Source organism: Nomascus leucogenys, unplaced genomic scaffold (assembly GCF_006542625.1).
Source record: "Nomascus leucogenys isolate Asia unplaced genomic scaffold, Asia_NLE_v1 2704_27818_qpd_obj, whole genome shotgun sequence".
In the NCBI taxonomy this organism is placed as follows: Eukaryota; Metazoa; Chordata; class Mammalia; order Primates; family Hylobatidae; genus Nomascus; species Nomascus leucogenys.
Window position 1 is genome coordinate 7,897 of NW_022096297.1, and position 19,974 is coordinate 27,870.

The 19,974-nt window shown below is 47.1% G+C and overlaps 1 long non-coding RNA gene across 1 annotated transcript; it reads right to left on the reverse strand.

Annotated features, from left to right (window-relative positions):
* Positions 1 to 13,760: 13,760 nt before the first annotated feature.
* On the reverse strand, positions 13,761 to 16,277 carry LOC100593797. Its single transcript, XR_004029109.1, has 3 exons — positions 16,215 to 16,277; positions 14,691 to 14,877; positions 13,761 to 14,006 (listed from the first exon to the last, which is right to left on the reverse strand). It is a non-coding gene; the product is annotated as an uncharacterized LOC100593797 (long non-coding RNA).
* Between the last annotated feature and the right edge of the window lie 3,697 nt (positions 16,278 to 19,974).

The window sequence follows — 19,974 nt, forward strand, 5'->3', positions numbered from 1 at the left end:
GTTTATCCTCAGTCCCTGACCCTAGCCTGATTTTCCCATTTTCTCCCAGTGACAGTAGACATGGCTGAACCTGTTCTTTCACACACATGCATTTGACATGTCAGGGAATATTGAAGTGAGGCTGAACTCTCCATGAGAGCCTTGCCACCATCAGAGTGAAGGAAATATTCTGGAGAAGCTGTGGGTGAGGGTGCAGATGTGGGCGTGAGAGGAGAGAGGCCTCCAGAGCAGCAAGAATATTCCCACACACGTTGAGGCTGTCTGGTGGCCCCAGCAGACACAGTGTGTGTGGATCTTGGGCACACCCCTGAGACCTGGTTTTGAGCTGGTAGGGAAGGGCATTCGTGGAACACAGCGTGCATGTTAGCATGAGGCAGAGCGGGGGTGCGTGGGGATGAACTCTGAGGAGGACGGGCCACATCCCAGCTCCTCAGAGTGCAACGCCCTGTCCCTCCCCTCAGCCGTTTGTCCACCCTCCTGCAGGGAGGGTCGTGGTGCTGCCTGTGCCACACAGAGACTCCCGCATTTGCAGATCCACTGGGACAGGCAAGAACTCCAAGTTCCCTGCACTTTGTCCGCGTTCCCAGCTGCCTCTCTCAGGTTGTCTATGTGTCTGGTGTTGTCGTCTGCAGCAATTTTACAATAAACCATGAAGAAATAACTTCCTTGAGCTGTTTTAAAATGTGCCCTGAATCCCTGACTCGTTTCACATAAAAATGGAGGTGAAAATGTCTCCTGTTGAATCTAGATTGGGTGACATCTTGACCAGTTGAACACACCTGACTTAGCCCCGTGCCGTTTGTAGGGCTAAGGTCATAAGAAGTTGGTATCTTTCACTTCCTGTGTATTGGATGGTGCTGCAGCCTAAACGTTTTTGTCCCTCTGAAATTCATATGTTGAAATCCCTACCCCAGGTGATATCACGAAAAGGTGGGGCTTTCTGGGAGCTGATAAGTTCATGAGGGTGGAGTCCTTACGAATAGGATTAGTGCCCCTGAGGAAGAGGCTGCAGAGAGCTCCTTCATGCCTTCTCCCAAGTGAGGAAGCCGTAAGAAGGTGCTGTCTATGAAGCAAAAGGCTGGTCCTCACCAGACACCAAATCTGTTGGCACCTTGATTTGGACACCTCAGCCTCGAGAACACTGAGAAATGTATTTTTGTTGTTTATAAGTCACTTGGTGTATGGTATTTTTTTTTCTAGCACCCCACATCTACTAAGATTGCTGGTGCCTTTGAAGCCCAGATACCATGCTTGGAGGAAGTCTAAGCATTGCAAAAAGTGAGGAACTGAGCCCACCTGCAAGGATGAGCTAGAAAACCCAGAGCAACCAGCTTTCTAGGAAAACAAAACTGATAAGCAGTGTTTGTAAATCTCTCTGGTTCAAATCCTCCTAGCTATGAGCGGGATAAAAAGTGTCACACCTATCTTTTCTCTCATGAGCTGGCATGACCTGGCCTCAGTGCATCACAGTGTCTCATCCCTCAGCCTGTCAGAGCTCCCACTGAGCCAGCCAAGCACTCCCTGCTACCTGTGTGCAAGCGTCTTGGCCCTGAGGTTTTCAGCTCCCAGCAGAACCTCTCCTCTGATGCCCATGGAGGGAGCTATGTCCCAATTGCAAATGTGTGAATGAAGACCTGATCTTGCTGTCTTAATTCCCCAAGGTTTGTGGTGTCTTTTCACACAGCCCTAGATGAACAGAGGGCATTTTCACAGTATTGCTGAGGAATTGGATTTGTACATATTTTGTGTGTTTAAATCTCAGCTTCTCTAAAATAGTGATAAAATAGGAATGAATTTTCTCAACTTCTTCCCAAAGTGTCACAAAGAGCCCATCGTGGTGGGGGCATGGAACTGTGGACTCTGTGGAGTGGCTGAAGAGCCCCCCTCACCTATTCTTAGTTTGAATTTTTCCTGTGTGGAGCAGGGGTAGTGTGGGATCCAGGGGGAGTCTCAGTCTCTCCACTGAGTGACAGACTCAGAGGAGGGCATGGGACTCAGGAGTTGGCTGAAACAATGAAGAAAGAAATAGGGGTTTTCTCCTTTATAACAAAAAGGGAGGCTGTGGGGAGATAACCACAGCTCATAAGGCTGTCGCTTGGGGAGTGAGCCCAAGTTAAGATCAAGAGAAAAATGGGGTGATGAAAGGTAAAGACAACAACGTCTCTTATGCTTTGGGTCCTTCAATCAGGGATTTTATGAAGCCAGAATTGTTTGTTAACTACCAGGTGTGGCAATCAAAATGTTAACTCAGCTTGTTGTGGTTTCTTAGATTTGAATGCAAAACTCAACTAATATGCCTGAAAATGATATCAAAATTTACCTAGCTCAGAGAATCTGAGTTAAAGACGATACAGTTCATAAGAACAGGAAATGAGGGTAGATGACAGGTGTTCCTGGTGCAGCCTGGGGAAGAGATGCCTGGGTTATTCCCAGGCACATTTCTGTAGAACAGCCTTATAATGCTGATCAGCAGGGAAGGAGGGACGGCTACGGGAGAGGCTGGAAGAGCAGCGGGTAAGTCAGCGACAGGGACCTTCATACTTGATATTCAGAGGTGGAGGAATTCCAGGTGGTGGCAGGACCGTGGGGTGGAGGGCTGGAACAGAGGTGGGGGTCACTGTCAGCCAGGAGGATACAGCATTGAGAGGTTGGGAGGGTGACTGAGGGGAAAGGTTAGAGTGGGCTCTTTCCCTTAGGTTCTTCATGAGTTGTTTGTTTCTTAGTGAAAAAGGAAAAAATTCAGGTATTCATAAAATGGAATGAGTACTTTTCAGCTCCCTTTCATTCTGGTTTGGCTTGTAAGTGGAGTTTAGAAAATCAGAAAAGAATTAGCCAAAGAAACCTATTTCATTTATTGTACAAGAAAAAATTCACCAAGACCTCTCAGAAATGTGAAGGAAGCGCTTATTGTAGACTGGTGAAATAGGAGTCAGAACGTTGCAGTAGGGAGAGCCGTTGGCCTCAACTTCCCTGAAGACAAAGGCAGGAAAGGTGAAACCCTGGGTGAGCTAGGAGAAATGCACTGGAGGTGGGCACCCACTCTGTCCTCCCTGGGGTCTGCATGGGCTTCCCCATCCATGCAGTGTCCCAGTGGGTGCCTGGATCCCTGAGCTGCCTCAGCACCCTGCAGCAACCAGAAGGCTACCGTTTTCCTGGTGAAATGCTGTCCCTCCCTCACCCCTTAAACCCTCTGAAGCTGTATTTTCCAGGCAGAATCAGATTCTCAGTGGCTTTAAGGCAACAGAAGAGAGTGCGTGTTGCAAAGTGCAGTGGAGCATTTGTGCTTGTGCGTTTTCTGGGTGTGAAGACAACTTTATGGCTGTGAAATCCACGTCTTAGTAGACAGGGCTGGAGGGTGCTCTTAATGTGGACATCCCAGTGTGGGGCGCTGTGGTTTCTGTTCCATGCATCCCGCCTTTGCTAACAACCCATTTCCCTCTTAAAGTTGTTTCAGTGAATCTCCTGTAACCCAATGGCTTAAAAGGCAAATGTGTGACCTGGACACGTTCAATAAAACTCCAGTTCTTTAGGACAGAGATGATGCTGCTTTCTCATGAGGAGGAGTGATTTTGTGACAGCGTGAAGTTTAAGCTGACACCGATTGTTTGCCCACCCCACGGGAGCTCTTTGAGAGTGGATCCAGAGAAAATGAGGCAGAGGGAAAAGACAGAGCAGTGGATGGGGAGATTCGTGGTGTGATTTGGGCCTTCGTTTCCATTTGAGTCTGAAGCCCAAACTCCTACTTGAAATTCCTAGAATTTGGAATTTTATTCTTTTTAAACACTTAGGGTTCTGGTAGGTGCATCCCAAGTGCCTTGAGATACAAAGACACATCAAATGTGAAAGAGATGTAAAGACAGAAATCTTGCAACAAAGTATTTATTTTGGATGAGAAAAGGAAATGGAGGACAAGGTACAGGAGTAACAAGAATTTCTTTTAACTCTCAAAGTAAATTCTGAGCTTATTTTTCTTGATTCTGCAAGCTCAGCGGCAGCAGATCTGGTGGAGTGTACCATGAAAGGCGCAGGACCCAAAGCCACGTTATAACAAACGGCAAACTCCTCTTCCGCAAATGCACCTCAAGCCTCTCGCTGAGTCTGGGGACACAGAGAAATCATCATAAATGGATCAGAAGGTCAGCAGTGCTGGTAAAGGGAATCTTGGAGAAGTGATGTGCTAGTTAATGAGTGATGTTGGCTGTATTAGGGCCAGTAGCATGAACAACCTCAGTGAACAGGAATAAATACACAGAGCAGTGCTGGTCACACAGGATTCGAGAGTCACTCGCATTTGCTCTCATTTTTGTGCTTCTGCCCCATCACACACATAGCTGAACACACTCTTGGGCTTGGCTCTACTTTTTAAAATCTATTCTATAGATACAGTAAAATATTCTCCTTGTAATGAAGTCTACTTGTTTGAATCCAGAAAGAATTGGTCAGACTGTCTCTTCATATCTTAAACCTACTGAATTTCACAGACATATCTTGATGTCAAGTTTTATTTTTTAATTTTATTGATTTTCTAAAGTGAAAGGCTTGTTAAGGAAGTAAAGGAATAAAAGAATGGTTACTCTCCAGGCAGAGCAGCCTCAAGTCTTTAAAGAGAGAAAACCTGTTAGATTTATTGGGCTCGCTATTCAATTTATAGATGAGAAAACCAAGGCCCAGAGATGCTAATGAAGCCACCTAAGTGACATGGACCATTGAGACTCGATTCCAGACTCTGTCTCCCGTCCATCCCTCTAGACCCTGCAGCTCTGCATGCCGGCCTGTCTCACCTAAAAGCGGAAGGGCGGCACTTTCATCCCATGTAACGGCATGAGCCACTTCCTGATCATCTGCTCCAGGCTGCTCCTGGGCTGCAGCTTCATCAGCTCTTGCCCGGAGTGGCTCCGCCTGAGCCTGCAGGGCCACCAGGAGAAGCATGGCAGCGAGGAGGGCGAAGGTCTTCATGGCTGGGGTGACCTGGAGGAGGGAGAGCAGGAGCAGATGAGTCGGTAGAGAGGAGGGAGCCTGGATGTGTAGGTCTGCAGACAGAAGGCTCAAAGACAAGAAAGCTTGAACCTTCTCAGAGAGAGGTGTGCATTTCGTTGGAGACTGTGTGGGATCCCGTTGGTCTCAATGTCCCTGTTTTCTTCCTTTGCTCTCCCAGCTTTCACTCTAGTTTGAATCTCTATGTGTAGTGTCTGTGTTGTGTTGGAGAGGATGGTGATGACGAGGATCCTGTCATGATTTTCCTGTTTCTCACTTCATTACATATTTACTTTTTAGAATTCTACCAAAGGATAACAGCAGTGCTTTTGTTCAATAAGTTCAGGGTACAAATGTCTCTTCCTGCAGATGGCCCCACTACTCTCTATAGGTCTACACTGTGGCAGCAGGCATGAATTCCTATCAAGTGAAGAGCCATTTGTTGCAGGCATCAAGGGCGTGACCACTCTCATGAAGGTATGGGGTGAGTAGCTTCCTGTAGGGGCCAGTGTGAAGAGGACAATGACCCTATCAGGCGATGGGTGAAATGAACACAGTGATATCGAAGTAAATAGTTCGTCTACAGCCAAAAATTTCTTTCCAGCTCTATTGAGATTTGAATAAGAATTCAATCTTGGTATATATCTACTGTATACCACCTTAGGATTTGGTGTTCGTATACATGTGGTCCTTTATCAACTCAAAATGGATCGAAGACCCAAACATAGAACTGAAGCCATAAAATGACAAGAGGAACATATGAAGATAACGCTTTGTCATTGGTGTTGATAATGATATCTTTCCTATGACACCAAAGACACAGGCAATAAATGGGAAAATAGACAAGTGGGGCTACACTGACCTCTAAACCATGTGCATGCCAAAAAACAAACCAACAAACAAATAACTGAGTGAAAAAGCAACCCAGAAAATGAAAGACAATAACTGCAAACCGTAAGTGGTAGAAGGGGTAAATATCTAAATACCTAAGTAAGTCAAACAACTCAAAAGCAAATAACAAGTAACCTGTTTGAAAAACAGGCCAAGGAGCAGGATAGGCTCCTCTCCAAATACAAGGATGTTCTAAGGAGCTATTGTTTTCTCTATCGGACTTGTCAAGTAGGACACATGTATTTAGAAGGAAATTCCTTGAGTTTCTCCATTAATTGAGCTGGTAGCTAATGCTCCCAGCAGTCACCAGAAGTTCAGACAGAAATGCACAGCTGGGGATTCACCCACTAGGTCCCTCTGGGGTGGCCCGTGAGTCAGAGGTCAGATTGGGGGCACAGGTTCAATGTTGAAGCCTCAATGTGAAAGTGTAAGTTTTGGGTTACTTACAGATCCTCAAGCTAGGCAGAGTGAAGAGAGAGGGCAGACAGCAGTCCTCTGTCCTGGGTCTCCTGTAACAAGAGCAGCCGTGCACAAACAGGAGAGGACTTCCCTATTTAAGAGTCATTTGGGATCAGGTGTCCTAATATCCTGGGTTACTTTCCGTTGGGTATATTAAATAACTCTGGTGGCAAGGGCAGTTGAGAAATTTGTTGGGAAGCTGGGGTTCAGACAGGAGTCCATGGAGGGTCCCCTCATCTGCCTTGGTTAGCTCTGGCCAGGCCCAGGCAGCAACCAATGATGGATTCTCCATGACTCCTAAGACAATGGACCCCGAGATGCCTGTGCTGGTGCCTGATGTTGAGCTAGTTGCAGCAAGGGAATATTTAAAGCCCCCAGGAGAGCCTGGCCTGCATATCACAGGATACACTCTGTTAGGGAGACAAGTTCACGACTGACACCCATGCACAGGACAGGATGAGGAATCCTGCCCTGAACCAGCCTCCCCAGTACCTGAGCTCTAACCATAACAAGGCATCAAAGCCCATTGGTTGGCTGGGATGTTGCAGACCACCTGGTCATGACTGAATCCCACCTCGCCTTGTGTTACCAGGCGGGGCAGGTTTTGCTGGGTTCGTTAAGGATGTGCACACAGCATGTGGTTCCCTAGAGTGGAAAATTGCCTCATTGCTTGGGCAATGGACAGTTTAAGGCCAAACGAATGTCTGGGACCATTGGGGCCGAGGACTCCTGAGCTTGCTGCTTGAGACCTAATGTCTCTTGAAAGTCTCTCAGGGAGGCGTCCAAGGTGGCAGTGAGTTTGATGTTAGCTTGCATCACCTGGTGCTGTGTGCACAAATACCTTGCTCTTAAGCCAATTCTGGGCAGGCTTAAGAGTCTCCAGGCACACAGCGTGAGTGGGATGATCACTGGTCGCTTGAAATACGCAGGATCGAATTCCTGTGGTTCCTCCTGTGTTATTTGAGGAGAATTCCTAAGAAGACTGGAGCACATTTTAAAATGTACCACTATCCACTCTCCTCCTCCTTCTCCTAGTGAGGTAGATGGGATAAGGTTTCTGGAAATGAGAAAAGAAAGCAGTCACTTGAGAGGCAATAAATACCTACGGTGAGGTTGCTGAACCCAGTGTACAGGCCAGACAGCCCCTGCCGCCATGGGAAGGTCATGCACAGAGCTGGTCCCACAGGCTGGGTGCTCAGGTCGTCCCCTGCAGCTCTGTGTGAAGGCGGCAGGCATTGGTTTGTGGAGGACTGGGGGCAGTGGAGTGAGAACTGAAGCATCTCCCTCAATCTTACGGAAGGAGGAGGCGTCTCAAGCGTTGATAGGTGGTGGTCGCTGTGGCAGAGCAGTAAGGTCAGCTGTCCCTCTGAGGAAGCAGCCAGTTCCTAATGAGTGGCAGGACCAGGAACTTCAGCATTGGAGGAAGTAAGCCCCAGTCTCATCCCAGCATAAGAAGAAATTTGGGCTATTTGGGGAAAATGAGGCCCTGGTGACAGTTTTAGTTTCCAGGGCATTATTAGGTGCCTGTAGGATCGCAATGATGAGGTTATAGGGGCAAAATATGAAGGGGTGTGTATGCGCGAGAGGAAGATCTCCGGGTTCTGGAAATGCCCCCTGTCTTGCGGAAGTGGAACCTGGACCTGCTTCCTGCACACAGAACACACTCCAGTCCGTAGGCGTTTCCCCAGCACTGCATGAGCATTATCACTGGAGAGCTGGTTAGATTCGGGCATGGGGTTGTTACACACAGGTCCCCCAAGTTCATAGTTTTTGCACAGCTTCTAGGGCAGCCTTACAATTTGACTGAGACTCTGTAAGTTCCTTGTGCCATAAAGTAATGGGATTACACTGAAGGCAAATGGTGATCTCAGCAAAATTCCACTCTATGATGTCATCGCTGGGCTACCCAGCAAAGCACGAGGTAAAAGGAAGCAGCAAGGCAAGGGTTTGGGTACTGGACATGAGCCAGCACCATGTCTCGGGGGTGGCGAGGCCCGTACTTGCAGCAGTAAGGAGAGGCTGTTTGGTGGTGACCTCGTGGTCAAAGTGATTTTCCTCTTGAAGGGACTTAAAGAGATAAGTAAGCAAAAAAGAAATGACCCCTTTAAAATGTGTGCCAGGGCATGAACAGATACTTCTCAAAAAGAAAAAGACATACAAGAGGCTGACGAACATATGAAAAAATGCTTTACATTACTGATCATTAGAGAAATGCGAATAAAAACCTCAATGAGATACTAATTCATACTAGTCAGAATGGCTGTTATGAATATTCAAAAAATAACAGATATTGGCAGGACTGCATAGAGAAGAGAGCGCTTATACACTATTGGGGGAGTGTTAATTTGTTCAGACACAGTGGCAAGCAGTTTAGGGATTTGCCAAATAACACAGAACTCTCATTCCACCGAGCAATCCAACTACTGGGTATACATCCAAAGAAAACAAATCATTCTGCGTAAAAGACACATGCAGTCGTATGTTCATGCGAGCATCATTCACGATAACAAAGACATGGAATCGACCTAGATGCCCATCAGTGGTGGATTTGCTGAAAAAAATGTGGCACATATACATCATGGGATACTACAGTCATAAAAGAGAATGAAATTGTGTTGTTTGCAGAAAGATGGATGCAGCTGGAAGCCATTATCCTTAGCGAATTAACCCAGTTGCAGGAAACCAAATATCGCATGATCTCACTTATAATTGGGGGCTACACAGCGGGTACTCATGGACTCATGGACATAAAGGAGGGAAGAATAGGCAGCAGGGACTGGGAGAGGGACCAGGGAGGGAGGAGAGCAAATGTTGTAGCCCTGTCTATTGTGTAGTATGCTCTCTATCTGGGCGATCGGATAAATTGTACCGAAACCCTCAACATTGCCCTATAGATCCACCCTACATATGACAAAGCTGAACATGGACCCGGGAATCTGAAATAAATGTTGAAAAATAATGAGATTCATTGATGTGTCTTGTTCCGATGAAGCTGTCGTCTCCCCGGATGATCTCTTGGGCAGGGGTACTGTTGTCTGAGTTAGTGGCCATCCCGGTGGTGGTGGCCTTCCCAGGTGGTCACCCATGAAGGAATGTGGGTTCTGGGCATTCCGTTTACTGCTGCTGTTGCACAGCCTGACAGCTCCCGTGTGCCTGGTTCAGCAGCAGCCGTACCAGTAGCACCCGGAGTGATTTCAGGAGTTCCGGGAGCACATAATGCGCCGCACGTGGCTCCGAGTCGGCGGTGGCTCCCGGTTCCGCCTTCCTCACCCCTAATTCAGTGTCTTGATGTCCTTCCCTCCCAGGCTTGGCTGCAGCGGTGAGCACTCCAGGCTAGTGCCTGTTAGTCCTTTCGAGGAACCCACTGGGATCCCAGCCTGTGTTGAGCTTGAACCTGTTCCTTGTCCAGTGGCTTTCCAACTTTCATCTCAACTAACACAGAGATTCTTCTCTTGCAGTCCCTTTCGCATGTCTTTTTGGACTGCCCTAGAACCTTGGCAGAACTCTGGAGTTTCAGCTAACAGGTGTCTTGTGTAAAAGTCTTTGCAACACTTTCCCTTCCATGTTTATCCTCAGTCCTCGCCCCGGCCTGATATTCCCATTTTCTCCACCAGTGTCAACACCCAGTGACAGTAGACATGGCTGAAGCTGTTCTTTCACACACATGCGTTTGACGTGTCAGGGAATATTGAAGCGAGTCTGAACTCTCCATGAGAGCCTTGACACCATCAGGTTGAAGGAAATATTCTGGAGAAGCTGTGGGTGAGGGTGCAGATGTGGGCGTGAGAGGAGAGAGGCCTCCAGAGCAGCATGAATATTCCCACACACATTGAGGCTGTCTGGTGGCCCCAACAGACACAGTGTGTGTGGATCTCGGGCACACCCCTGAGACCTGGTTTTGAGCTGGTAGGGAAGGGCATTCGTGGAACACAGCGTGCATGTTAGCATGAGGCAGAGCGGGGGTGGGTGGGGATGAACTCTGAGGAGGACGGGCCACATCCCAGCTCCTCAGAGTGCAACGCCCTGTCCCTCCCCTCAGCCATTTGTCCACCCTCCTGCAGGGAGGGTCGTGGTGCTGCCTGTGCCACACAGAGACTCCCGGGTCTGCAGATCCAGCTGGGACAGGCAAGAACTCCAAGTTCTCTGCACTTTATCTGCGTTTCCCAGCTGCCTCTCTCAGGTTGTCTATGTGTCTGGTGTTGTCGTCTGCAGCAATTTTACAATAAACCATGAAGAAATAACTTCCTTGAGCTGTTTTAAAATGTGGCCCTGAATCCCTGACTCTTTTCACATAAAAATGGAAGTGAAAATGTCTCCTGTTGAATCTAGATTGGGTGACATCTTGACCAGTTGAACACACCTGACTTAGCCCCATGCCGTTTGTTGGGCTAAGGTCATAAGAAGTTGGTATCTTTCACTTCCTGTGTATTGGATGGTGCTGCAGCCTAAACGTTTTTGTCCCTCTGAAATTCATATGTTGAAATCCCTACCCCAGGTGATATCACGAAAAGGTGGGGCTTTCTGGGAGCTGCTAAGTTCCGGAGGGTGGAGTCCTTGTGAATAGTATGAGTGCCCCTGAGGAAGAGGCTGCAGAGAGCGCCTTCATGCCTTCTCCCAAGTGAGGAAGCCGTGAGAAGGTGCTGTCTATGAAGCAAAAGGCTGGTCCTCACCAGACACCAAATCTGTTGGCACCTTGATTTGGACACCTCAGCCTCGAGAACACTGAGAAATGTATTTTTGTTTTTTATATGTCACTTGGTGTATGGTATTTTTTTTTCTAGCACCCCACATCTACTAAGATTGCTGGTGCCTTTGAAGCCCAGATACCATGCTTGGAGGAAGTCTAAGCATTGCAAAAAGTCAGGAACTGAGCCCACCTGCAAGGACGAGCTAGAGAACCTAGAGCAACCAGCTTTCTAGGAAAACAAAACTGATACGCAGTGTTTGTAAATCTCTCTGGTTCGAATCCTCCTAGCTATGAGTGGGATAAAAAGTGTCACACCTATCTTTTCTCTCACGAGCTGGCATGACCTGGCCTCAGTGCATCACAGTGTCTCATCCCTTAGCCTGTCAGAGCTCCCATTGAGCCAGCCCAGCACTCCCTGCTACCTGTGTGCAAGCGTCTTGGCCCTGAGGTTTTCAGCTCCCAGCAGAACCTCTCCTCTGATGCCCATGGAGGGAGCTATGTCCCAATTGCAAATGTGTGAATGAAGACCTGATCATGCTGTCTTAATTCCCTAAGGTTTGTGGTGTCTTTTCACACAGCCCTAGATGAACAGAGGGCATTTTCACAGTATTGCTGAGGAATTGGATTTGTACGTATTTTGTGTGTTGAAATCTCAGCTTCTCTAAAATATTGATGAAATAGGAATGAATTTTCTCAACTTCTTCCCAAAGTGTCACAGAGAGCCCATCGTGGTGGGGGCATGGAACTGTGGACTCTGTGGAGTGGCTGAAGAGCCCCCTCTCCCATTCTTAGTTTGAATTTTTCCTGTGTGGAGCAGGGGTAGTGTGGGATCCAGGGGGAGTCTCAGTCTCTCCACTGAATGACAGACTCAGAGGAGGACATGGGACTCAGGAGTTGGCTGAAACAATGAAGAAAGAAATAGGGGTTTTCTCCTGGAGATCAGCAAGAGAGGCTGTGGGGAGATAACCACAGCTCATATGGCTGTCGCTTGGGGAGTGAGCCCAAGTTAAGATCAAGAGAAAAATGGGGATGATGAAAGGTAAAGACAACAAGGTCTCTTATGCTTTGGGTCCTTCAATCAGGGATTTTATGAAGCCAGAATTCTTTGTTAAGTATCAGGTGTGGCAGTCAAAATGTTAACTCAGCTTGTTGTGGTTTCTTAGATTTGAATGCAAAACTCAACTAATATGCATGAAAATGATATAAAAATATTACCTAGCTCAGAGAATCTGAGTTAAAGACAGTACATTTCATAAGAACAGGAAATGAGGGTAGATGACAGGTGTTCCTGGTGCAGCCTGGGGAAAAGATGCCTGGGTTATTCCCAGGCACATTTCTGTAGGAGAACAGCCTTATCAATGCTGATCAGCAGGGAAGGAGGGACGGCTGCGGGAGAGGCTGGAAGAACAGTGGGTAAGTCAGCGACAGGGACCTTCATACTTGATATTCAGAGGTGGAGGAATTCCAGGTGGTGGCAGGACCGTGGGGTGGAGGGCTGGAACAGAGGTGGGGGTCACTGTCAGCCAGGAGGACACAGCATTGAGAGGTTGGGAGGGTGACTGAGGGGAAAGGTTAGAGGGGGCTCTTTCCCTTAGGTTCTTCATGAGTTGTTTGTTTCTTAGTGAAAAAGGAAAAAATTCAGATATTCATAAAATGGAATGAGTACTTTTCAGATGCCTTTCATTCTGGTTTGGCTTGTAGCCAAGATTAGAAAATCAGAAAAGAATTAGCCAAAGAAACCTATTTCATTTATTGTACAAGAAAAAATTCACCAAGACGTCTCAGAAATGTGAAGGAAGCGCTTATTGTAGACTGGTGAAATAGGAGTCAGAACGTTGCAGTAGGGAGAGCCGTTGGCCTCAACTTCCCTGAAGACAAAGGCAGGAAAGGTGAAACCCTGGGTGAGCTAGGGGAAATGCACTGGAGGTGGGCACCCACTCTGTCTTCCCTGGGGTCTGCATGGGCTTCCCCATCCATGCAGTGTCCCAGTGGTGTGCCTGGACCCCTGAGGTGCCTCAGCACCCTGCAGCAACAAGAAGGCTACCGTTTTCCTGGTGAAATGCTGTCCCTCCCTCACCCCTTAAACCCTCTGAAGCTGTATTTTCCAGGCAGAATCAGATTCTCAGCGGCTTTAAGGCAACACAAGAGAGTGCGTGTTGCAAAGTGCAGTGGAGCATTTGTGCTTGTGCGTTTTCTGGGTGTGAAGACAACTTTATGGCTGTGAAATCCACGTCTTAGTAGACATGGCTGGAGGGTGCTCTTAATGTGGACATCCCAGTGTGGGGCGCTGTGGTTTCTGTTCCATGCATGCCGCCTTTGCTAACAACCCATTTCCCTCTTAAAGTTGTTTCAGTGAATCTCCTGTAACCCAATGGCTTAAAAGGCAAATGTGTGATCTGGACACGTTCAATAAAACTCCGGGTCTTTATGACAGAGATGATGCTGCTTTTCCTGAGGAGGAATGACTTGTGACTGCGTGAAGTTTAAGCTGACACCGATTGTTTGCCCACCCCACGGGAGCTCTTTGAGAGTGGATCCAGAGAAAATGAGGCAGAGGGAAAAGACAGAGCAGTGGATGGGGAGATTGGTGGTGTGATTTGGGCCTTCGTTTCCATTTGAGTCTGAAGCCCAAACTCCTACTTGAAATTCCTAGAATTTGGAATTTTATTTTTTTTAAACACTTAGGGTTCTGGTAGGTGCATCCCAAGTGCCTTGAGATACAAAGACACATTAAATGTGAAAGAGATGTAAAGACAGAAATCTTGCAACAAAGTATTTATTTTGGATGAGAAAGGGAAATGGAGGACAAGGTACAGGAGTAACAAGAATTTCTTTTAACTCTCAAAGTAAATTCTGAGCTTATTTTTCTTGATTCTGCAAGCTCAGCGGCAGCAGATCTGGTGGAGTGTACCATGAAAGGCGCAGGACCCAAAGCCACGTTATAACAAACGGCAAACTCCTCTTCCGCAAATGCACCTCAAGCCTCTCGCTGAGTCTGGGGACACAGAGAAATCATCATAAATGGATCAGAAGGTCAGCAGTGCTGGTAAAGGGAATCTTGGAGAAGTGATGTGCTAGTTAATGAGTGATGTTGGCTGTATTAGGGCCAGTAGCATGAACAACCTCAGTGAATAGGAATAAATACACAGAGCAGTGCTGGTCACACAGGATTCGAGAGTCACTCGCATTTGCTCTCATTTTTGTGCTTCTGCCCCATCACACACACAGCTGAACACACTCTTGGGCTTGGCTCTACTTTTTAAAATCTATTCTATAGATACAGTAAAATATTCTCCTTGTAATGAAATCTACTTGTTTGAATCCAGAAAGAATTAGTCAGACTGTCTCTTCATATCTTAAACCTACTGAATTTCACAGACATATCTTGATGTCAAGTTTTATTTTTTAATTTTATTGATTTTCTAAAGTGAAAGGATTGTTAAGGAAGTAAAGGAATAAAAGAATGGTTACTCTCCAGGCAGAGCAGCCTCAAGTCTTTAAAGAGAGAAAACCTGTTAGATTTATTGGGCTCGCTATTCAATTTATAGATGAGAAAACCAAGGCCCAGAGATGCTAAATGAAGCCACCTAAGTGACATGGACCATTGAGACTCGATTCCAGACTCTGTCTCCCGTCCATCCCTCTAGACCCTGCAGCTCTGCATGCCGGCCTGTCTCACCTAAAAGCGGAAGGGCGGCACTTTCATCCCATGTAAAGGCATGAGCCACTTCCTGATCATCTGCTCCAGGCTGCTCCTGGGCTGCAGCTTCATCAGCTCTTGCCCGGAGTGGCTCCGCCTGAGCCTGCAGGGCCACCAGGAGAAGCATGGCAGTGAGGAGGGCGAAGGTCTTCATGGCTGGGGTGACCTGGAGGAGGGAGAGCAGGAGCAGATGAGTCGGTAGAGAGGAGGGAGCCTGGATGTGTAGGTCTGCAGACAGAAGGCTCAAAGACAAGAAAGCTTGAACCTTCTCAGAGAGAGGTGTGCATTTCGTTGGAGACTGTGTGGGATCCCGTTGGTCTCAATGTCCCTGTTTTCTTCCTTTGCTCTCCCAGCTTTCACTCTAGTTTGAATCTCTATGTGTAGTGTCTGTGTTGTGTTGGAGAGGATGGTGATGACGAAGATCCTGTCATGATTTTCCTGTTTCTCACTTCATTACATATTTACTTTCTACAATTCTACCAAAGGATAACAGCAGTGCTTTTGTTCAATAAGTTCAGGGTACAAATGTCTCTTCCTGCAGATGGCCCCACTACTCTCTATAGGTCTACACTGTGGCAGCAGGCATGAATTCCTATCAAGTGAAGAGTCATTTGTTGCAGGCATCAAGGGCGTGACCACTCTCATGAAGGTATGGGGTGAGTAGCCTCCAGTAGGGGCCAGTGTGAAGAGGACAATGACCCTATCAGGCGATGGGTGAAATGAACACAGTGATATCCAAGTAAAAAGATCGTCTACAGCCAAAAATTTCTTTCCAGCTCTATTGTGATTTGAATAAGAATTTAAAGTGGTATATATCTACTGTATACCACCTTAGGATTTGCTGTTCGTGTACATGTGGTCCTTTATCAACTCAAAATGGATCGAAGACCTAAACATAGAACTGAAGCCATAAAATGACAAGAGGAACATATGAAGATAATGCTTTGTCATTGATGTTGGTAATGATATCTTTCCTATGACACCAAAGACACAGGCAATAAATGGGAAAATAGACAAGTGGGGCTGCACTGACCTCTAAAGCATCTGCATGTCAAAACACACCAAGAAATAACTGAGTGAAAAAGCAACCCAGAAAATGAAAGACAATAACTGCAAACCCTAAGTGGTAGAAGGGGTAAATATCTAAATACATAAGTAAGTCAAACAACTCAAAAGCAAATAACAAGTAACCTGTTTGAAAAACAGGCCAAGGAGCAGGATAGGCTCCTCTCCAAATACAAGGATGTTTTAAGGAGCTATTGTTGTCTCTATCGGACGTGTCAAGTAGGACACGTGTATTTAGAAGGAAATTCCTTGAGTTTCTCCATTAATTGAGCTGGTAGCTAATGCTCCCAGCAGTCACCAGAATTTCAGACAGAAATCCACAGCAGGGGATTCACCCACTAGGTCCCTCTGGGGTGGCCCGGGAGTCAGAGGTCAGATTGGGGGCACAGGTTCAATGTTGAAGCCTCAATGTGAAAGTGTAAGTTTTGGGTTACTTACAGATCCTCAAGCTAGGCAGAGTGAAGAGAGAGGGCAGACAGCAGTCCTCTGTCCCGGGTCTCCTGTAACAAGAGCAGCCGTGCACAAACAGGAGAGGACTTCCCTATTTAAGAGTCATTTGGGATCAGGTGTCCTAATATCCTGGGTTACTTTCCGTTGGGTATATTAAATAACTCTGGTGGCAAGGGCAGTTGAGAAATTTGTTGGGAAGCTGGGGTTCAGACAGGAGTCCATGGAGGGTCCCCTCATCTGCCTTGGTCAGCCCTGGCCAGGCCCAGGCAGCAACCAATGATGGATTCTCCATGACTCCTAAGACAATGGACCCCGAGATGCCTGTGCTGGTGCCTGATGTTGAGCTAGTTGCAGCAAGGGAATATTTAAAGCCCCCAGGAGAGCCTGGCCTGCATATCACAGGATACACTCTGTTAGGGAGACAAGTTCACGACTGACACCCATGCACAGGACAGGATGAGGAATCCTGCCCTGAACCAGCCTCCCCAGTACCTGAGCTCTAACCATAACAAGACATCAAAGCCCATTGGTTGGCTGGGATGTTGCAGACCACCTGATTGTGACTGAATCCCACCTGGCCTTGTGTTACCAGGCGGGGCAGGTTTTGCTGGGTTCGTTAAGGATGTGCACACAGCATGTGGTTCCCTAGAGTGGAAAATTGCCTCATTGCTTGGGCAATGGACAGTTTAAGGCCAAACGAATGTCTAGGACCATTGGGGCCGAGGACTCCTGAGCTTGCTGCTTGAGACCTAATGTCTCTTGAAAGTCTCTCAGGGAGGCGTCCAAGGTGGCAGTGAGTTTGATGTTAGCTTGCATCACCTGGTGCTGTGTGCACAAATACCTTGCTCTTAACCCAATTCTGGGCAGGCTTAAGAGTCTCCAGGCACACAGCGTGAGTGGGATGATCACTGGTCGCTTGAAATATGCAGGATCAAATTCCTGTGGTTCCTCCTGTGTTATTTGAGGAGAATTCCTAAGAAGACTGGAGCACATTTTAAAATGTACCACTATCCACTCTCCTCCTCCTTCTCCTAGTGAGGTAGATGGGATAAGGTTTCTGGAGATGAGAAATGAATGCAGTCGCTCGAGAGGCAATAAATACCTACGGTGAGGTTGCTGAACCCAGTGTGCAGGCCAGGCAGCCCCTGCCAGCATGGGAAGGTCATGCACAGAGCTGGTCCCACAGGCTGGGTGCTCAGGGCCTCCCCTGTAGCTCTGTGTGAAGGCGGCAGGCATTGGCCTGTGGAGGCTGTGGAGGACTGGGGGCAATGGAGTGAGAACTGAAGCTTGTCCCTCAACCTTAAGGTAGGAGGTGACATCTGAAGCCTTGCTAGGGGTGGTCGCTGTGGCAGAGCAGTGGGGTCTCCTGTCCCTCTGGGGAAGCAGTGATTTCCTGATGTGTGGCAGGCCCAGGAAATTCAGCATTGGAGGAAGTGAGCACCAGTCTCATCCCAGCATAAGAAGAAATTTGGGCTATTTGGGGAAACTGAGGCCCTGGTGACAGTTTAGTTTCCAGGGCATTAGTAGGTGCCTGTAGGGTCACAATGATGAGGTTATAGGGACAAGATATGAAGGGGTGTATATGAGTGAGAGGAAGATCTCCGGGTTCTGGAAATGTCCCGTGTCCTGCGGAAGTGAGACCTGGACCTGCTTCCTGCACCCAGAACACACTCCAGTGCATAGGCATTTCCGCAGCACTGCGTGAGCATTATCACTGGAGAGCTGGTTAGATTCGGGCGTGGTATTCTTACACTCAGTTCTCCCAAGTCTATAGTTTTCCATAACTTATAGGGCAGCTTTGCAATCTGACTGAGACCTTATGGGTTCCTTGCACCATAAAGTAATGGGCTTATACTGAAAGCAGATGGTGATCTCAGCAAAATTCCACTCTAATGAGGTCATTTTTGGGGTAAACAGCAAAGCATGAGGTCAGGGAAGCAGCAAGGCAAGGGTTTGGGTAGTGGACATGAGCCAGTGCCATGTACTGGAGATGGCGAGGTCCGTATTTGTGGCAGTAAGGGGAGGCTGGTTGGTGGTGATATCGTGGTCAAAGTGATTTTCCTCTACAAGGGACTTAAATAAATAAGTAAAGAAAAAAGAAATGACCCCTTTAAAATGTGTGCCCGGGCATGAACAGATACTTCTCAAAAAAAGACATACAAGAGGCCAAGAAACATGAAAAAATGCTCCACATTACTGATCATTAGAGAAATTCAAAATCAAACCTCCAAGGGATTCCAGCTCACACTAGTCAGAATGGCTGTCATTGAAAAATTAAAAAATACTGATATTGGCAAGACTGCAGAGAAAGAGAACGCTTATACACTGTTGAGGGGAATGTTATTGAGTTCAGCCATAGTGGAAAGCAGTTTAGAGATTTTGCAAATAACTTAAAATAGAACCACCATTCAACCAAGGAGTCTCACTACTGTGTATATACCCAAAGGAAAACAAATTATTCTGCCAAAAAGACACGTGTACTCGTATGTTCGTGGCAGCCTCATTCATGATAACAAAGACATGGAGTCAACCTAGATGCCCATCAGTGTTGGACTGGATGTAGAAAATGTGGTACATATACATGATGGGATATTACATTCATAAAAGAATGGAATTATGTCATTTGCAGCGAGGTGGACTCAGTGAAAAGGTGCTGTCTATGAATCACAAAACTGGTCCTCACCAGACACCAAGTGTGTTGGCACCTTGTTTTGGACATCCCAGCCTCGAGAACACCAAGAAATATATTTCCGTTGTTTCTAAGTCACTTGGTGTATGGTATTTTTCTCCAGCACTCCACATACACTAAGATTGCTTGTGTCTTTGAAGCCCAGATACCATGCCTGGAGGAAGTCTAAGTGTTGCAGATCCTGCTAGCTATGAGCGGGACACTAAGTGTCACACCAATCTCCTCCTTCATGAACCGGCATCATCTGACCTCAGTGCCTCACAGGGTCTCATCCCTCAGCCCTGTCAGAGCTCCCGCTGAGCCAGCACCCCCCTGCCACCTGTTCACGAGTGTTTTGGGCCTGAGGTTTTCAGATTCCAGCAGCACCCCTCCTCTGATGCCTGTGGAGAGAGCTACCTCCCAATTGCAAATGTGTGAATGAAGACCTGATCATGTTGTTTTAATCCATTAAGTTTTGTGGTGTCTTTTCATACAGCCCGAGATGAACAGAGGGCAATTTTCACAGTATTGATGACAAATTGGACTTGTACTTTGTGTGTGTGTGTAAATCTCAGCTTCTCTAAAATATTGATGAAATAGGACAGAACTTTCTCAGTTTATTCCCAAAGTGTCACAAAGAGCCCATTGTGGTGGGGGCATGGAATTGTGGACTCTTTGGAGTGACTGAGGAACCCTGTCTCATCCATTCTTAGTTTGAATTTTTCCTGTGGGGAGCAGGGGTAGTGGATCCAGGTGGTCTCAATCTCTCCATTGAATGACAGACTCAGAGGAGGGCGTGGGACTCGGGAGGTTACTGAAACAACGGAGAAAGAAATACGGGTTTTCTCCCGGAGATCAGTAACGGAGCCTATGGGGAGATAACCACAATTCATAAGGCTGTCACTTTGGGAGCGAGCCCAAGTTAAGATCAAGAGAAAAATGGGGGTGATGAAAGGTAAAAACAACAAGGTCTCTTACGCTTTGGGTCCTTCAATCAGGGATTTTAGGAAGGCAGAATTCTTTGTTAAGTATCAGGTGTGGCAGTCAAAATGTTAACTCAGCTTGTTGTGGTTTCTTAGA